This window comes from Camponotus floridanus, unplaced genomic scaffold, assembly GCF_003227725.1.
Source record: "Camponotus floridanus strain SB8 unplaced genomic scaffold, Cflo_v7.5 scaffold41, whole genome shotgun sequence".
In the NCBI taxonomy this organism is placed as follows: Eukaryota; Metazoa; Arthropoda; class Insecta; order Hymenoptera; family Formicidae; genus Camponotus; species Camponotus floridanus.
In genome coordinates, this window is record NW_020229559.1 from 123,968 (window position 1) to 142,082 (window position 18,115).

Here is an 18,115-nt window from a genome sequence, read left to right on the forward strand (position 1 = left end):
CAGATCAGCCGATCGATGGATCGATGACCCCTGTGGTACCTCAAATCGAGACTGTCGTGCCGAATCGACATGGTGACGCAAATGCGATGAAGTGCGTTTACAATAAAACTTCTACACCGTAGTATTTGATTTTTTTCAACGTATTTGCAGACGCTGTTAATATCCAATCTATGCAAGTGTCTGGAGGATGCAATAGAAAATCCATTACAACATACTTTTCATTAATTCTTTAACTTTATTATTAGTCGATTAATTTTATTCTCATGAGTCTCTCTCACTACTTTTCCTAAATGATTTATCAACAGAATAAAATTATGCGCTAAAAAGTACCCTGTTTTAGAAAGCAAAATCTTCGAGATTATTGATGTTTTTTTTTTAGATAATTATTATAAAAAGATATTAATGTGCGATATATAAGAAAATATCTCAGATTAGAGATGACAGAGATAAAACTTGTGACTGATCATATTTCATGGGAAAGTTCCCGTGAGGATGGCAAAGCAGACGCCGCCGTAGCCCAAAAATCAACTAATCACCGTGTAGACTGACCATATTTCATCCAGCGAATTTCTTTCACCCGCACATTCCGCCCGGTCGCGGAGTAACATCGGTTTCATTCAATCAGCGGATTATAACGGTCTGCACGGTCGATCGGCCATATTCGGCGGTAACTACAAATAATCGACGGCGGTCCAGGTAGAAACGCGCCGTCCCTCGTCACGTTTAAAACACTAGGATCTGTAATTATATCGTCGATCATCATCGATCGATATCAATCGACCGATAATCGCGCAAATGGACTACGAATGGAAGTCGCGCGAAATAAGGTGCCTTGGGGATAATCTGTTTTTCGAAATCACCGAGTCGAACTTGTTTGACGGACCTTAAAGACAATTCGATGGGAGAGAAATCATCGATGCAACAATATGCGATAATAATACGTCTAGACGTCCTATTTCAAACGAAATCGAGGCACTTTCGTCAAGTAACCGTGCGCGAGTAATGGACGCCCCAGGTAGCGAACGTAGAAATGCGACCTTTCATCGCTTTCATACTCGAAATGTATAATTATCGCAGATACCACTTGTGAAAGGCAGATAAACACGCATAATAACATACATTCGTCGGGAATGGAGGCTACACGAAATGGTGTAACCTGTCGCTGATTGAGAAGCGCGAACTGGATCACACCGCCTCAAGAAATTCTAATAGATACACGCGTCAATAAAGATCTCTACTTTTTTCTTTTGATTGAATAATCATTATAATTTGATTGAATATTCATTACTCTGTCTCTTCAGATAGCACGGTTGAAATAATTTTAAATAGCGTTTAAAATAATATCAAATATATAATAACTTAATATAATAATTACATAATTATAAATATGTCCATAACTTTTTTCCATAGATAATAATATAATTTCAGTGTAGTATAAAAATTATGTAACGTAATACATAACTTCTTATTAGCATGTGTTTTTCGATAGAAATTTTTTTATCATACTTAAACAGGAGATACCGCAAAGAAAAAATAATTTATTTGATACGGATTTGATTAGTTATTATTTGAAATGTGATGATGCGCATGATGATTTAGCTGTCTGAAAGAATGCAGAAATGCACAACTCCAATCGCTATAAATGTATTTAGAAACAGGCTCTTTCTCCACAAACTTCTTTTTCTTTCGTTTCTCCATCCGTCCCGGAGACGATGATCGCCTAATGGAAGCCAACATCGCTTTTCACGATGCGTAATGAGAAAAAATGACAATGCAATGTCGAGGACGGTGCGTCTCGGGTTGCGTCTCGATGAGCATCGGAGCCCGCCAAGAGCGGGAGCGATCGGGGCCAGTTTGTTGACGTAATCGACGAAAACACCTCCCGTGCCGGGGCAGCGAGCGAATCGGTTGAGTGGTCGAGTGGCAGGCCGGTGGTTATCTTCAATTTTTCCATTAAGGCACAGGTTGGTCGCCTAATGGTCGCTATTTGCTCCTTCGCTTGTGTTTCGGCAGTGGATCTCACCTCGACCGGTCGCTCGAAATGTCGCGCGAAATCGACAACGTGCAGGTAACTCGTCGGGGCTCTTCCGGGGGGGCCCAAACTCGGGGCGCGGTATCTCAAATTCCTTTTGGCGCCGCCGCGAGGCCGATTTCTGGGACGAATATTAAAATCGGTCGACGGACGCTCCGTTGATGCGGCACCCGCGCTCTCGCTGCACCTTCGAGACGATGGCACACAGGAAGAAACAGGTTTGACAACCTGGAGGTGGGCCCAGCGGGGCCACGTGCTGCGGCGCATTACTTATAATCCTATCAGCGTTTCTCTCTTTCTCTTTCCGTTCTCGCTCCTTCTCTGTCTCTCCTCGCTCGTGTTCTCTACTTCCTCTTTTTGCTCCTCTTCCTTCCTTCTCTTCATCTTCGAGACTTCTCTCCTCCCCCGCACGCAGACTCTCTTCCCGAGCACTGGACTTGCGCTGGTCGTCCTCTCCTGCGACATCGGCGCAGCGCGTGTCGTCCTTCATTCTGTTTTTTTATTGTTGCGAGACGATGTCTTTTAAGCGTTTGAGAGCACGCGACGTTCCATCATTACCGTTTGCGAAGGGACGTTTGATTAAATGGGCAGCAACGGGAATGCTCAGAAAATGTAAAGTGGTTCATAAAAGATAGCATTAGAACTCTTTAGCACAGAAAAATATAGTAAGGATACGATTACGATTGCATAGTATTCAAAGAATCTGCATTCGGAAAAATGTAAATAGGACACTCGTTCTTTCACAAGCATTCGAATGCTTTCATCGATTCATTTACCAGTCAGAAATTGTTAATAGGATATCAATCAAGCATAAATGTATAATCGACGTTACTCTTAAGTTTGATTGACGGACGTTTATTAATTGAATATTTGTAAAACGATGGGAAAACAACCGAAAAAAAAAATGCAAATCTAACTGCATACCAAATTTATATGCGTAATGTAGGCGACCTTGCCCGCATACATTTTGACCCTGACGAAAATCAGACGTGCGAAACCTGTTTCATTGTGTGAGATAAGTCGCAGTTTAAAGTTACAGAAAAACTACGTATAATAAACATGTTAACCTTCGAATATTTTAAATTTTGTTTTAAATCTCTCAACAAAATAAAAATCAATTCAAACGAAGAAATGAAACAAAACAAATATAAAAAAGAAAGAAAAAACTCTATCCTCAGAGAGAAAATAAATTTTATACTATAACGATGACGATAATAGTTTTTTTACGACGATAGAGAAAAATGGATAAAGTTGATGACACGTTTCATAATCCATCGAGATGGGAGGGCAAAAAGTTATTGCGACAACCTCTGCGATTATTTCGATGATTAATATAATATCGAAATGATCACGGAGTAATAAAGTGAAATAAATAATCGCATGATTAGCGGGTAGGCTGGTGGAAAACTGTGGATCGGTAACGAGTACCGCGCCACTGGTTAGAGTTAGCGAAAGAAGTCGCTGAGTTACGAGAAGGCTGCGGCAAGAAAACGAAGAAGGTGGAATCGCGCGAGCTGGATCCGGGACTTAAATAATTAAAGCGTTCGCGAGTTGCATCGCGGTTGCCGCTTTCTTGCGTAATACGATCTCCCCGTCGTATACGATTAGATCTACGCAATCCTTTTTTCCCCTCTCCCTTTACGCCGTTTGCACGAATTACTCTCTGCTCTCTCTCCTCCCCGTCGTTATATCACTCCGTAGAAAGAAATGCATGCGGCAGGTGGCTGTATGCAACGACCGGCGCGTTTGGAATGTGGGAGTGGGATGAGAGTGGTCGATAACGCGCTGTCGGCGCAGGTATTACTGTGAATCGCTTTCTAGATATAGGAAGTTATATGTCTGGACAGCTATTCATGGTGATACGATTAATACGAGGCCATTTTTAGAATTGCCATTATATAAAAGAAACGTAACGAATATTAATCGTGATAAAATTGCCGAATTTTTTAACATTAAATGTATGTTTGAAATAATCTCGAAGTGCTTAGACTTTGTTTTTTCTTTTGTATATCGGTGTCATGTATGCGACGTCATTCGACTCGCGAAGAAACGTGGCGTAACCTTCTCATTGTTGATTCATTTGTGAAAGGCGACTGAAATGCGGATGTCTGCGGGTGTTTGAAATTCGACAATTATTGTTATACGCGTAAGACAAAATACTCGATCTGCACTTCCGGCAGCGAGTAGGTCGATACACCGTTAGGATATCCCCCTACGAAAGAGGAGCCAAATGAATAAAATGTTCGAGAGACAACCTGGAGGTGGACCACGGCTCGTCCTTCTTTCGTTTCGAAGCGCGAGAGGGAACAAACGGATTTATTACTCCCCGCTGGCAAATGTAACGTTAATACACGAGTCTTGCCTTCAAAATTTACATAGATGCGTTTATCTGAGAACCCCCGAATGGAAAACACAAAATGTCAATATACATAATCCTTTTAAAATCTCATCAACGTGTGATATATAATATACTCTGTTCCTTGTATATATATTACCGTTACTATTATTAAACGATACAAATTAATGTATCCCTTGAAGCTTAGACCATGAAAATACGATGGTTAATATAAGTGATAGGCGAGCAAATTGAACTGCATCTACGTTGTAACATCACTCTTCCTCTCTGTAAATTCTAATATCTCGTGGAAAGGAGAAGTGCCTTCCCTGGAACCTCTTTCGACTCTCGCTCCTTCTTCCTCTCTCAGCGAGTAGTGCCATCGACCAATACATGATAATATAGGCTTGATAGAAGTTAACACACCCTGACTGCATGGAGCCTTCCGTGCTCGTCCACCTCCGCAGCACGACTCGAACATGAGCGCGTAGAAGAAGAGGAAGAGGAAGGGAGAGAGGCGTTTACTGTCTCTCTTTTTCGCACTCTGTTCTCCGCTTTTATAACTCGGAGTTTCATCGGAGCGTAATCGTTCTCCTTCGAGAGCCTCGCCAACTCCGGCGGTGTTCTTCTCGTAATGCTTGATTTTAGCGCGGATCTTCGCTGAAGAAGACGTCATGTGACGCCTAAAGCGACGAAGCGCTTCACATGGTGGGTGCTACATGGCGCAGATAATAGACGCGTTGATCGAGTGTATACGTATCTATTTTATTCATCCTTCCAAACTGCACGAATATTACAATTCACAATTATATGAAAATTATCAGTCCACTAATAAATTTTAAAACTGTTCTAATAGAATTAAATATCCCTTATTCGCATTTATTACGAGATCAAAAAAAGTATTATTCCATTTTCGCAAAAAATGCGAATTCAGAATTTGCTCCAATTTGAATTTTATTAATTAGTCGGAAGAGTAACAATTTTGACAAACTAATAAATTCATAATTTTAAACAATTCTGATACTGTGTAATAAATACGAATGATACAAGCACGCGAGCATTTTTTAGTTAGACACTTTCTTTGCGTGTTTTCGAATTCGGCGTCGGTCCATCCAGGTCATCACTGTCGCCTCGCGAAAGCGCGTGCACGCAACACGCATGCACACGCGCCCGCGTACACACAATGGTCGCCGGTCAAAGTTCTACCCTCACTTAGCAATAATTCAGCCGTGCTGGTTTATCCTCCTCGGAGACTTGCGCCTCCGTACGGCTTCCTCCTCCGCTTCTCGTCCCTTTCGCCCACCAACCGCTCTGTCTCCCTCGAGTAGTTACATACACGATCGTACAACGTGCCAATATCGATAAGTCAGTCGGAGCAAAAACAAGCGAAGGATTGGTTCCACCTGGTACGGTTGCATCTTTCGTTCATCGTGCGATCTCGTTGCACACACGTATACATTCACCAAAAATGTAAGAAATCAGTTAAATTATGAATAGCTAATGTTGATTAGACGAAATAATAATGTATATTATGTATAACATTTTTATATTATGTATAATACACTTATAAAATATTTATTTAAGCAATTCACATCCACTTTACTTGGAGTGAAAAGAGAAAATGACATTTGCTAACAATGATAACAGAAACATCCGCAGATACTATTCAGACTATCTGCGGATTGCGAGTGTGGCATTAATTTCGCTTGGCACGTGCGCCAGTAGCAGCAGCATAAACGCGCGTTTAATTATCTTTCTCGTTGCGTGCTGCAATGAACCTCGCATTTTCTGCACATAATCTCACGACGATTCGTACCATGCACTATCGTCTAGACGGTTTCTAAACAAGTCTGTCCGCGCTAAATGCTAATTATTTTGTAGTCATAAAAAGGAAGAATTCTACAAAGCGAAAAAGAGAGATGAGAATAGATTGATAATTAGAATGAAAAATACAACAATTTTCGATCTTATCGATTGTTTTTGCTGTAATTTATTCGATAATAAAAATCTATATATGTTTAAAACAAAGCGATTGGTTGAGAAATCTCGAATGAGTATACGTTGTTAAATTACGATCACAATCGTCAGACATCGGTCATATCCGATAAATGAACGTCATGGTAATATAACTCGCCGGTTACGACCATAAACGAGTCTACGTGTCGGAAAAGTGAATTTGAGTTCCATCATGTGCGCGTATTCGGATCAAGATGTGCAATAAACCGACACGATGTTGATCTTTCTAACCGGTCGGACATCTCGAACGAGCGAGCAGATTAGATCGTAGAGTTCCGGGCAGTTCGTGTCATGTGAATTTAATGGTGCAAATCATCCCAGCTTTCGACCAATTATCGATTATCAGCGAGTCGAGTATGTATGCGTGTTTCTTGCATGCTCGCGATGCACAATTTCTGATCCCACCCACCGGCGTAAAGTCCAATTAAAGTCGACTACCCGTCTGGAGATAATTGGCGAACATTCGCGCGAGGACGTAACTCACCGTAGCCGGTAGCCTCTCTCTTCCTTCTTCTGTCTCCTTTTCCCGTCGCTCTATCTCAGTCTTTCTGTCACTAAAGCTTCCCGTATGCATCGTTGATTATATTCCGCACGAAAAATATAAGACGTAAGCTCGGGACGAATCGATCGCGTCGAGTCAGATAAGAAGACTTCAATACCGAGTAGAGAGATACCGATTGTAGAGATTTCAATGCATGTATAATATGCGTTGTTCGCACTCTGAACTATTACTATTACTTTTTGATCCCATGCTACTGTTATCTTAATAAAAGTTTGCATTTTTATATTAAATTTATTATAAATTATGATAATATTTTTTAATATAATTTTTTTAAATATAATTTGTTAATATAATATTTTTTAATATAATTTTAATGTTTATAAAATATATATTTATGATTTTAATTATATACTCTTATGCTAATTTTATTTTCATATTTGTAAGCGTGGTACTTCGCATTCGTTTACATTGCGCGTTTGGCGAGAGACACGGTCGCCAGATGCATTTGACTTTAATGCATTTCATCGCGACGATAACATTCGGCGTACGAATAAATCGCCTTCCATTCACAACATACGACGCATTACCCGGCGTAGCATCCGGAGACGTTTCGTTCATGGAGGATCAGGGGAGAACAACAAAGAGTAAGACGAAGTCAATAATATCCACGTAAAACACCCACACGAGATGAGGTGAAGCGGCTGGCTGGCTGGCTCCCCGAGCGGCGATTGAAGCACGGCCCGATCGTAAGTCTCGCTCGGGCATAAACCAATCCTGAAAGGAGAACGCGATGGAATGGGGTATCCATTTCACGAGCGATGGAGACATCGGGGATACCTCGTTCGATTCCAACCTCGTATGCTAATTCTCCGGCTGTGCGTCGCGCCGCGCCATTCGCCGCTCTCGGTGCGGCGTCTCGTACGCGCGCCGCTACGCGAGACCGGCACGGAAATAGGAGGAGACCCTCGAGGATACTCGAAGAGCACGCTGGGATCTGCATTAAATCTCTGCGCGCCGGTTTACTTAGAAGGAGAGATCGTTCGCGCGTCGGGATGAAAGATACGCCTTGGATCGGCGCGATCATTGAATCGTCGGGAGCCAAGATTTTCTCAAGGTTGGATGTAAAGCGAGCCATAAAAATATATATTTTTTTTATTAAATCAAATTAACATCTAAGTAAATGTTAAATAGTGGAAATATTTGGCCAGAATTAAAACTGATCTTGTATACAATAACTCTATGCGATTTTTATAACTTATGAATATAACAGAAACGTGAACAGAATATATTTCTCTGTGTGCGTGTGTTCTTATTTTAATATCCGTGCTTTTATTAACGTGTATAAGGATGCTATTACATTAATCGTTATTAATGTGCAGGTTTATCATTAAATTGTTTGATACATTGACACACCTTGTGGTAGCAACGGCCTTTGTGTCGCTTCACCTGCGAGTCGCATTAAATAACCCGCATCTTCATCTTATCTTACACCTTCACGCAAACAATTCCTTCACCTCTCCGCACCCCAGGCGGCTGTTGAATTTTTCATCTACCGACCGTTGCTACTCTATTTCGCTTTTCATTCAATCTCGTGTATCTTTACTTTAAATTGCCGAGAGCGTAATCTGGAAAAATAAACTTTGCGAAATTTTCGATGGGATATACAGACACGTGTACGCTGGCACGAGGACCTCCCGTGGAGGACTCGACGACTGATAAAAATGTCTCTACTTGATTCCGCTTCTCCGCGAGAGAGAAGCCTCTTCCTCGCTTCTCCCCTCGCCCGCCTTTATCTCGTCTTATTTGGTACGGACGAATGACGAGGGACGCACGAGATTACTGCGTTGCTGCCCGTCGAGAGACGCGTCCCGAGTGCGGTAGGTACCCCGCAAGAGTCAGTTCGCCGGATGATAAAATGACGAGGGATGAGACCGGACCGCATGTGATGTGCGGACACTATCCTCGTTATGCTCGCGAGCAGCATCAGTGAATGATGAGTCCCGTGGAATTTCAGCGTAGGAATCCGCGAGTTTTCAGACCAACTTGCGCGGAGAAAAACTGCAGATTAATTTTCCTCGGTTATTAGCGTTAAAAATAACAATTGCGAGAACAAAAAATTAACATATAAAGACACTTCCAAGAGTTTAACATTTCTAGATGTTTTACATAGTTAAATAATTAAATGTATGAATATGTGAATATGTGTGCGCAGAGAGACATCGTTAATTTTAAAACGCAAGCAACTACATCACATCGTCCATAAAGGAAGAATTATTTCCAGAGATACCTCTCTGTTTTTCTCTCTGAAACTCCAATTAAAATGATGGAATCTGCGCGGAACTCGCGGACGAACGCACGAAAGTTCGCCTCGCCGTTCCTCGACGCAGTCGTCGTCGACGTCATTCTCGAAGTAACGCTGAGGATAATTTATGTAATTCATTCGGTTAATATCGGCGCGCCGTGTCGTAAAGCGTCCGCATAACCAATTTGGCACTAAAGACCTCGGCACGAGGGCCCTTTAAGGCCCCTCTCGCGGTGGGCAGCGCCATAACATTACGGGTTACGAGTCACCCCGCGTTCCTCGGCGTCCGCATTCACGTCGCAGTCATCTTCGTCGTCGCCGTCGGTTCCTTCCCCTTCCCCTTCCCCCTTTCTTGCGCGATGTTTCGTTGCCCCGCGCATTGCCCCTTTTTTCCAACCACTACCTTTTTCTTCGCATTCGTCCCGGCGTCAGGTGGAGAGGCTGCGCCGATGGCGGATGATATTAGCATGGTAACTGGTGGCCCCAGCAGGCGTCTTATTAAATTTGTACCATAAGCAATATCGGGATGCGGCCCGGGGCCGTTTCAATTTGCCGGCTTGGAAATTTAAGGCTCACCCCAGGGCCCGTCCCGCTTGTTGCCGCGAGTGCTACCACGTCGCCACACTACGAATGATGCATTGCAATTACTCTATCGTAATCACACAAATTCACCGCGAAGATCAAAGAACGTAGAATTTTTCGCAATTTTTTTTTTCTCTCATAATCGCTCCAAGTCGCGCGAACTTCGACGATATTTTACTTCACTTTACTAGAGACCCCTCGCAGTCGAGTCTCACGCGGCAGTTTCAGGAATTCGCTAATTACGAGGCGGAATACATAGTTAGGCGAGCAGGTGGAACTTCTTTTACAAGCGCAACGTCTCTTTTCGCAAATCTCGAGTTGTACTACATCCAAGGTCGCGATGAGTGGAAAACGTGAGTGCGTTCTCGCGATCGAGTTTTTCAATTACTTGGAGCCATCTGGAATGTATAAATTGCAAACAGGTTGCTCCCGAGACGTTAATTTTGCGCTCGCGTCTGAATACGGTAGATTCACATATCAGCGTGTTTATCGCATTCCGTGAATTAAATATCATCGCATGGATACAATACTGTAGTACACTTTACTGCTGTAAGGATCGCACCGATGGTGTCGCGGAACCAGTTGCACCAAATGTATAAGATTCAAGTTTTTCTAAAAAAACGTTCTTCCGCAACGTCAAATTTTATTTATAATTGGATCACGTACACATATAAGTACATTAAAGTATATTTATAATATTTATAAATATTACATTGATCCCAATGATAAAAGATGATTTACTTATGACATTATTATTACGTAATTCTATAATTAAAATGCTTATTCATATTTTGCTGCATTCGTCCGCGCTGAATAAAAGTTAATCAATGTTTCATCAATAAATGATGCTCGCTTCGAATACTATTTACAACAATACCGAGGTATCTACATCGATGATGCGGCGTGAAAGAAAAGATACGAAACGAAATGACATAATAAGATATCGAGTTCAACGGTACCATGCTGCTAATGATTACAAATGACTGTGCCGATGTACTAAAAAGATGGGCCTCGTGATCGATCGACAATAAGAATATCACTCGATTCGATTTGGAACTCGCCGATGTCACCGATTTCTCGGTTAACTTTTCTCTCGTATGAGATTCGATTAGCTGGTCCTCTTATGTGACTATATATATAAATTTTAAAAGGAACTGAATATAAAATATTCAGATAATTTAAAATTAAAGCGAGGTAAAGTTGAAGAAATAGTTGTATGATTTTTATTGAAATTTACAAATTATTTATTATTAAATAATAGTATAGAAGTATAAATTTCAGTATGATGTTTATCGCAATTATAATAAACAATTGACGTTAATGTTATTTATCGAAGAAACAGTCATAACCAAAATAATTAAATGTTGTCAAAATGCGTGATGAGGCTCATACGCTAATCGTTAAGAAAAAACGAAAATTTTGTATCTCCAAGAATTTAAATATCAATCATACGTGGAATATTATCGGACCGATCGTCGCTCAAGAAATCGGAGCACTCGATTATACTCCGATTCCATATTGCTTTGACACAAATGCGTATAAAATCGGAAATATTTTTGTGCCAACCAGCACGCAAGTAACGGATTATTACAAATGTCTTGATATAATCTACACTTTTTTCAAGTTATTCTATGGTTTCTTGTTAAATAGATAACATGTTTTCGTGCTATACCGGTTCTAAAGATTCTCGGACCGATTCGTGATTTTGTGTTGAAAACCCAGACAAACTTCAAATGGCTCAGTAAGGAATTTCATAGTGTGCGAACGTCCGGTGATCGAGTGAACTTTCGGGTGAAGATACCGATGATGTTATAGATTGACTTTAAAATGGAATAATAGATTGTTGGAATGAGACGGAAATTTCTTTGCAGATAATTCTTGAACATGGGAGAAATCAAATTAGTTTTACAGGTCACAATTATTATTTTCTCAGTAAAGCACACGACATGTTGACTTTGGGAAATGTGACGATAAATCGCGCAGCTCACGAAGGTGAAGTATTTTGATACATCGTTTAATTTATATTTAACATTTTACATTGATAATTTTTAGATTTATCTAGAACGAAATGGTTTGGGTTGATAACGAACGTAGTTGTTACGAAAATCTTTGAACTTCATATCATTAAAGACATACGTGAGAGGATTTTATATATAGGCGATAACGAACATATTATTCTCTTTAAATATGAGATATGTGAAATCGACGAAAATGGAACCGTAATAAATTCTGTAAATTCCTACGTCGACTTTTATCATTGAATCAATAGCTAAGAGATATTACAAATTTATTCTATTTAGGAAATGAAGAAAATACGTTGCAAATGGCTGCCAATAGGAGATAAGGAATCAGACAGTCTTCCATTAACTGAATTTCAAAGTGCGATCAGTAAAACGTGATAATATTAAAGTTTGAACAATATTTGACATATTTATCAAAGTAAAGTTTCTCTTTATAATTCTCTTCATTATTCACATATGTTTATCGTGATGATGTTTTGATGTTTTTAGATATTTTTACGTGTACCTATATTATCTATTGTATATGCTATTATAATTTATCATTTTTCATTAAAAGAATTCATTCTTGACAATATTAGAACTAGTTCGTTCCAGACGTTGCACCTTCTATGATACTGATGACACCAATGAGAAAATATAGCGAGATAGCACACGATTTATTTTCATTTTCCGAACGTGCGAATACCCGCGTACATTCGCATTTATACGCACCGCAAATACGCACGCGAGATGCGGCAGATCGGGCCCGCGATATCAGCTGACTACGTGCTCGAGTCGTGCGCGCATCGCGCATGAATTATTGCGAGATCAGCGCGAATTTTAATAAAGTTACTTTGCGATAAAAAGACGGAGAGGGAAGCAAAGGGTGACAAGGAGGGCGGGGACGGCGCACAATCGTGGTCGGATTGAATTATCGGCGTTAAATCCCGCGTTTTATGCGCGCTCGGTTGTTCGCCTGACCTGTCAGCGCTGCCGGATGGAGACATTATAAATGTTAATTGCCCGAATTGCACAGTTATCGCGCGGTCCTTCGCGGTTTTTTACTTTCTTTCCCTCTCATCTGGATCCTATCTTTGCTCTCCGCATTTTCTCTCGTCTTTTACAACATCCCCGACTTTGCGTCTTCTTTCTTTCCGCGCCCCCGCCGTCTCATTTCCTCTCTTCTCTTCTCTCGCTGAATGCGAGAGACTGCATTTGCATCTCAATCTTGCCGTTGATTTAGCAGTCGTCCAGGGCCATCACTCTTGCCGCGGGAAAGGTCGACTTTAGTATTTTTAGATTAGCCAGTCGCGATGCGGCCTCTCGCGAAGTACTTTTTCGTACCGGAAAGGGTGGAGTGGGAGGGAGAGTTATTTTTTTCCTTTGAACGCAGGAAAGAGGGTCGCGCACGTCCGAATGTCTTTAAATTGTAGATGGTTCAACAGCGAGAAACCGGGAAAAGATCACGAAGAAGGTCAACTTTTATCCTTCAAACGCGTAAATGGATGGAGATGCACGTGTTGGCAACTCTCTTTTCTTGCATTGGCCATATATTCACAAAAACGAATTGTCATTGGTTGTGTCGTAAGTCGCGAAAGTTGAAATTTACGTTCCGTGGTTGAATCCCATTAAAAATAGAGATCACTTCATTGTAGAAGAAATTTCAGGAAAATGTAATCTTTAAAATGAATTTATTTGATATAAAAAAATAAAAGTTTTTTTTTTATAAAGTTATCTTACTTTGCAATAAATTACAAAGATTCAGACTTAAAAAATACAAAATCAAGTTATAAGGAAATGTAGATATTACGGAACATTTGATTTACAGTTTGATGTAAGGGTCGACAAAACGTTCAATTTCTCAATTTCACATTTTATCGAGATTTATGATCTAGTAAGAGCATAAAAACGTTGAAGCTCTGGCAGCGTCTCTTTATTTACGAAAGGGCAGCGAAACCGTGGGTCACACAATAAAACAGCGTTTATTACGGCGCAGCTCCCGCATTGCGCCCGTGTTGGAGTATCGGTTCGGCACTATATCATCTTACAAGTTAAATTTTATGACGGGGCTCATCTTGGAATGCCACCATTTTGGAATGCGTAAATAAGTTGTTGCGTTCTATCTTGATTTTAATAAAATCCGCGATTTCGCTGCATCCAGATAGCACGATTGCGACAACCGTAGCTGCGACAAGGAGCAACAGTAATAAGGTCTTAAGCTAATCGGAGATGGAATGCATGACTTGAAAGGGAGAAATTAATTTCTAATTCTTTCATTTTCTATTTATCTGAAAAAAGAATTTTTATTTTCGGAGAAAGAAACTAAAGCACGCAATTTTCGAAGCAATCATAAAAATGTCTCTTCATCGTAAATAAGTGAACGCACCCAAACGATGAAGGCATATTTACGCACAAGAAAAGGACGTCATTTTATTCGCACGCGGCATGTTGACAGCCACTTGCTCAACGTACGTACATACAGGCGGGTGCATCTAGAATGCAAGCTGTACAGTTGCGTCGACACACGGCGCGACTTCCGGTACGAGGAACGGAAGTTGTCATCGGTGGAGGCGCGTGCCGGCCACGCGACCGGTCGCGCCTGTATTCGCTTTGCCTCGAACCGGGGAGGCTCGACAATTGACGTTAATGGGACGATCGTGCTGAGACCGATAATTGCGCGATCAATCCCAATCGACGACGATTATCCCGCTAAAAGTACCGGAGTTACATACGAAATAATGATGTTTCGCCCTCGCTCAGTTATTATCGAAAATTGTCCGGCAAAGGCATCGTAATACAATTTGATTTCAAGTAATTTTGCACGTAGTAATTTCCAAGAATGCAAGTTGACTGATAGATGCGCGTGAAAAATATTTACACGCCCCTCTAACAATAATTTTGTCGATCTCAATTTAATATCGCGTTTATTAACCCTGACAATGCGCTTCGAGGACGAGTACATTATTAATAGAACGAGCATACGAGATGGTAACAATAATTGAATCTAATTTAATACCGTCTTTACCATTGATGAGAATTGATAAGCACGCAATTCTCAGCAGCGCGTAGCATAATCGGACCATAATAATAATGTAGTCGACAGAATAGCAGCACGTACTGCGAAATAATAACAGCCGTGTAGAGAGCGGATAATAAGGAAGCGGATAAATTATTTTCGAATTACACGGTTAGCGCTAATGGGTTGATCGTGCAGTAGCTTCTCTCGCGAAACTGCACGCGTACCGCTAATATCGTTTGCGTATACGCTAATAAGGTCCACGATAAATTCTGACAAAACCTGACAGATGTAGAAATGCGGATGTAACGCAAAGCATTACCTTGCGCCGAGCGCGCATAAAGGATATGTATCTGTTTAGGAGAGCTGATAATTATGAGCGTCAACCGTTATCTTAGAAATCGTGCGGGTAGTGCCTTGCAACGCAACGACGCACGACTAGCACGCACCTGCGTGCCGATACATTCGCTCGTGGTCCCTGTGCAGTACACGGAAACGCGCCGAGTTGACGAAACGCACGTTGCTTTGAAACAATACGTTGCCATGGTGAAAGGTAACCGCGCGGCAACACCTGATTTCAATGGGCCCGACTGACGGCGGCCGCTACGGAAAAAGGGAACAAAGGGAGCGCGAGACTTCTTGACCTCGCCCGCGAGAAAAGGGAGCTGCTCCACTTTTCGGAGCGTTTCACGACGACTCTTTGTCGAGCGTCGTCGTGAGACGGCAGTTTCGTGTCGCGGCTTGAGAATGTAAGATGAAAGCGACGTCACGGCGGCTCAATCTCGGGCGACGACGACAATTGTATTAAATCCTTTAACGTTTCGATATCACGCGATATTTCCACAATGAAACAATAATCGGAGTGTAGTTTTTTTCATCTCTTTTGAAAAAATGTTGGGATTTTCTCTTTATTTTTGTCTATAGAAATTAAGTAGGAATTAATCAAAATTAAAAGTTTTTCAATTTTTTAAATAATTATGAATTATTGATAATCATATATTTATTAATTATAATAATTTTATAGAGATAATAAAATTATTGAAGAATTAAAATAATTTTATAAAATTCTTGTCTATAGAATTTAAATACGAATTAATCAAAATTAAAAGTTTTTCCATTTTTCAAATAATTATACATTATTAATAATCATATATTTATTAATTATAATTTTATGTAGATGACAAAATTATTGAAGGATTAAAATAATTTTATATTTATTAATTAAAATAATTTTATAGAGATACTAAATTACTGAAGGATTAAAATAATTTTATGGAATTAAGATAATTTTATAGAGATATTAAAACTACTGAAGAGGATTACGTTACCGGTGTAGGTAATGCGATATTAATTCATGAATGTATAATGCAATTTAGCTTCAACAAGAAAGGAGAATCTAAGAAATAATATATACATCTGCAGACTGTCCATCGGCTAGGGTAATAACGTGCGGATGCGATAATGCGTACGGCATACGAATCAATTTTATCGTTTGACCCCGAGTGACCTCGATGACTTTTACATGCTTATCCCATCGGGAAATCTTTTCTATTTGAGAATCTTTCTATTATCTGCCATCGATTTAACATCTTTCGTTACATTTCCTTTTTTTTTACAATGGAGATAACTTGGGTAACTTATCTATTCATTTACCTTTCGTCATTGAATATCGATGGCACTTCCGTCTGTGGCTAAAAAAAGCAAGAAGGAAAAAAAGAAAAGAAGGACGATTCGAGGCCTCGCGCGCAAAAATCCGTGCTGTTCCGTTATGCACACCGTCGCGTCGCCAGAACACCTTCGTAAACCCCTCCCCGATTGATGTCGGTCGTCGATACATTCGAAATATCGGTACCGTGACGCGCGCGATCGCCGTAATCCCTCTACATTTAACATCCGAACGCGTGGGCAACAACATGCAACCCGGTGACGATTTACATTTGCGATTTTCACCCTCCGGTAAAAATACTGACCGACAATACCGTCGGGATATCGCCGGGATCTAGTCACATGAAAAACGTCCTGTGCTTATGCAGCCTCCTACAGTCCATCGACGACTATTTATAACCAGCTATATTTTCTACAATATCCATGTGCGGTGCGCCAATTCTTCATAGAAGGAGCACAATGGATATTGCTAAAATTACACAAGGCAATGTTAATGATAAATCTCTATAGGAGAGAGATATATACTTCAATTATTTTCATATATGTCAAAATATATTATGACAAAAGTAAACAAAAGTTAATGGAAAAAAATAGAAATTTATATAAAGATTAGACAAGTGTACAGATAGATAATAAATGCTACGCATACTAAAGTTTACGCATCGGCACGCTACAGACTTCCTGAAAACCTGCTTCGAGGTGGCAGTTTAAGGTGCACCGCACCACCTGCGGCCACCACCAAGAGGTACCTGCGGGGTGGCAAGGCGGCGCAGTCGAGCATGATTCCTTCACATATGTTCGCAGAACACCAGCGGCACCAGAAACGCGTGCCAGGAGGATTCGCTTGTTGGCGGAAGGGCCCTCCGCGGAGGACCTGCCGGCTCCTGGAATCACGCAAGCATGAATCCGCCAAAGGAGTACCTCCTGCACCTGCAGCCCCCAAGACGGGGCGCGTCTACGCCAACCGTGCGTGAATCCTCGGCATGTGATGCCGGGCAACCCTTCGTCTCCTTCTTTTGCAATTCTTAAGTGACTTGTATCCCGTAGATTACTTCAGTTATGAAACATTATATAACATTATATAATTACATTTATAATAGAAAATCCGACTATTTTACAGTATTACTAAAACACATTTATTAATTTTTGTCTTTAATTAAGCATCAGCTTAAAATATCGATCTTGATGGCTAAAATTTAGAAATTATTTTAGACAAACTACTCTTAATAATTTCGATCCAAGACTTGAGATTCTATTTACATTCATATTTTTTGAAAAAAATGAAATAAAATGTCTACACAAAATAAAAATGTCTCGATATACACTTTGTATATTTTTTATTATCTAGTCTACGCTCGAAATAGCGGACAGAGATACCTCCAGCAGCAGGTCTTGGGGGTCAGTCGGCCATGTCGCCACCATGAAGAGTGTTCACGAAAGTAGCGGTGGCGTGCACTCACGAGACCATGACAGACAGGTGACACGCGCCGGCCACGCGTGCACGTTACGCGCGGGCGTTTGTACGCACGGGAGGTTAATTTGAAAATAAACAGTTGGAAAATGGGCAAACATTGGCAAGGCACTTATGCATTGACATAGTCTTCTTTTATTTTATTCTTACGTAATGTACCGATATATGAAATTGGACAAACCCGACCCATCTGT

The 18,115-nt window shown here is 40.8% G+C and overlaps 1 long non-coding RNA gene across 2 annotated transcripts in view; it reads left to right on the top strand.

Moving 5' to 3' along the window:
* The window catches only part of LOC112638966, a 119,544-nt gene extending 101,918 nt beyond the window's left edge, over nucleotides 1-17,626 (top strand). For both annotated transcript variants that reach the window (XR_003123234.1, XR_003123235.1), the window contains one exon: nucleotides 17,255-17,626. This is a non-coding gene — a long non-coding RNA (uncharacterized LOC112638966). The remainder of the gene's footprint in view (nucleotides 1-17,254) is intronic.
* The last annotated feature ends 489 nt before the right edge of the window (nucleotides 17,627-18,115 follow it).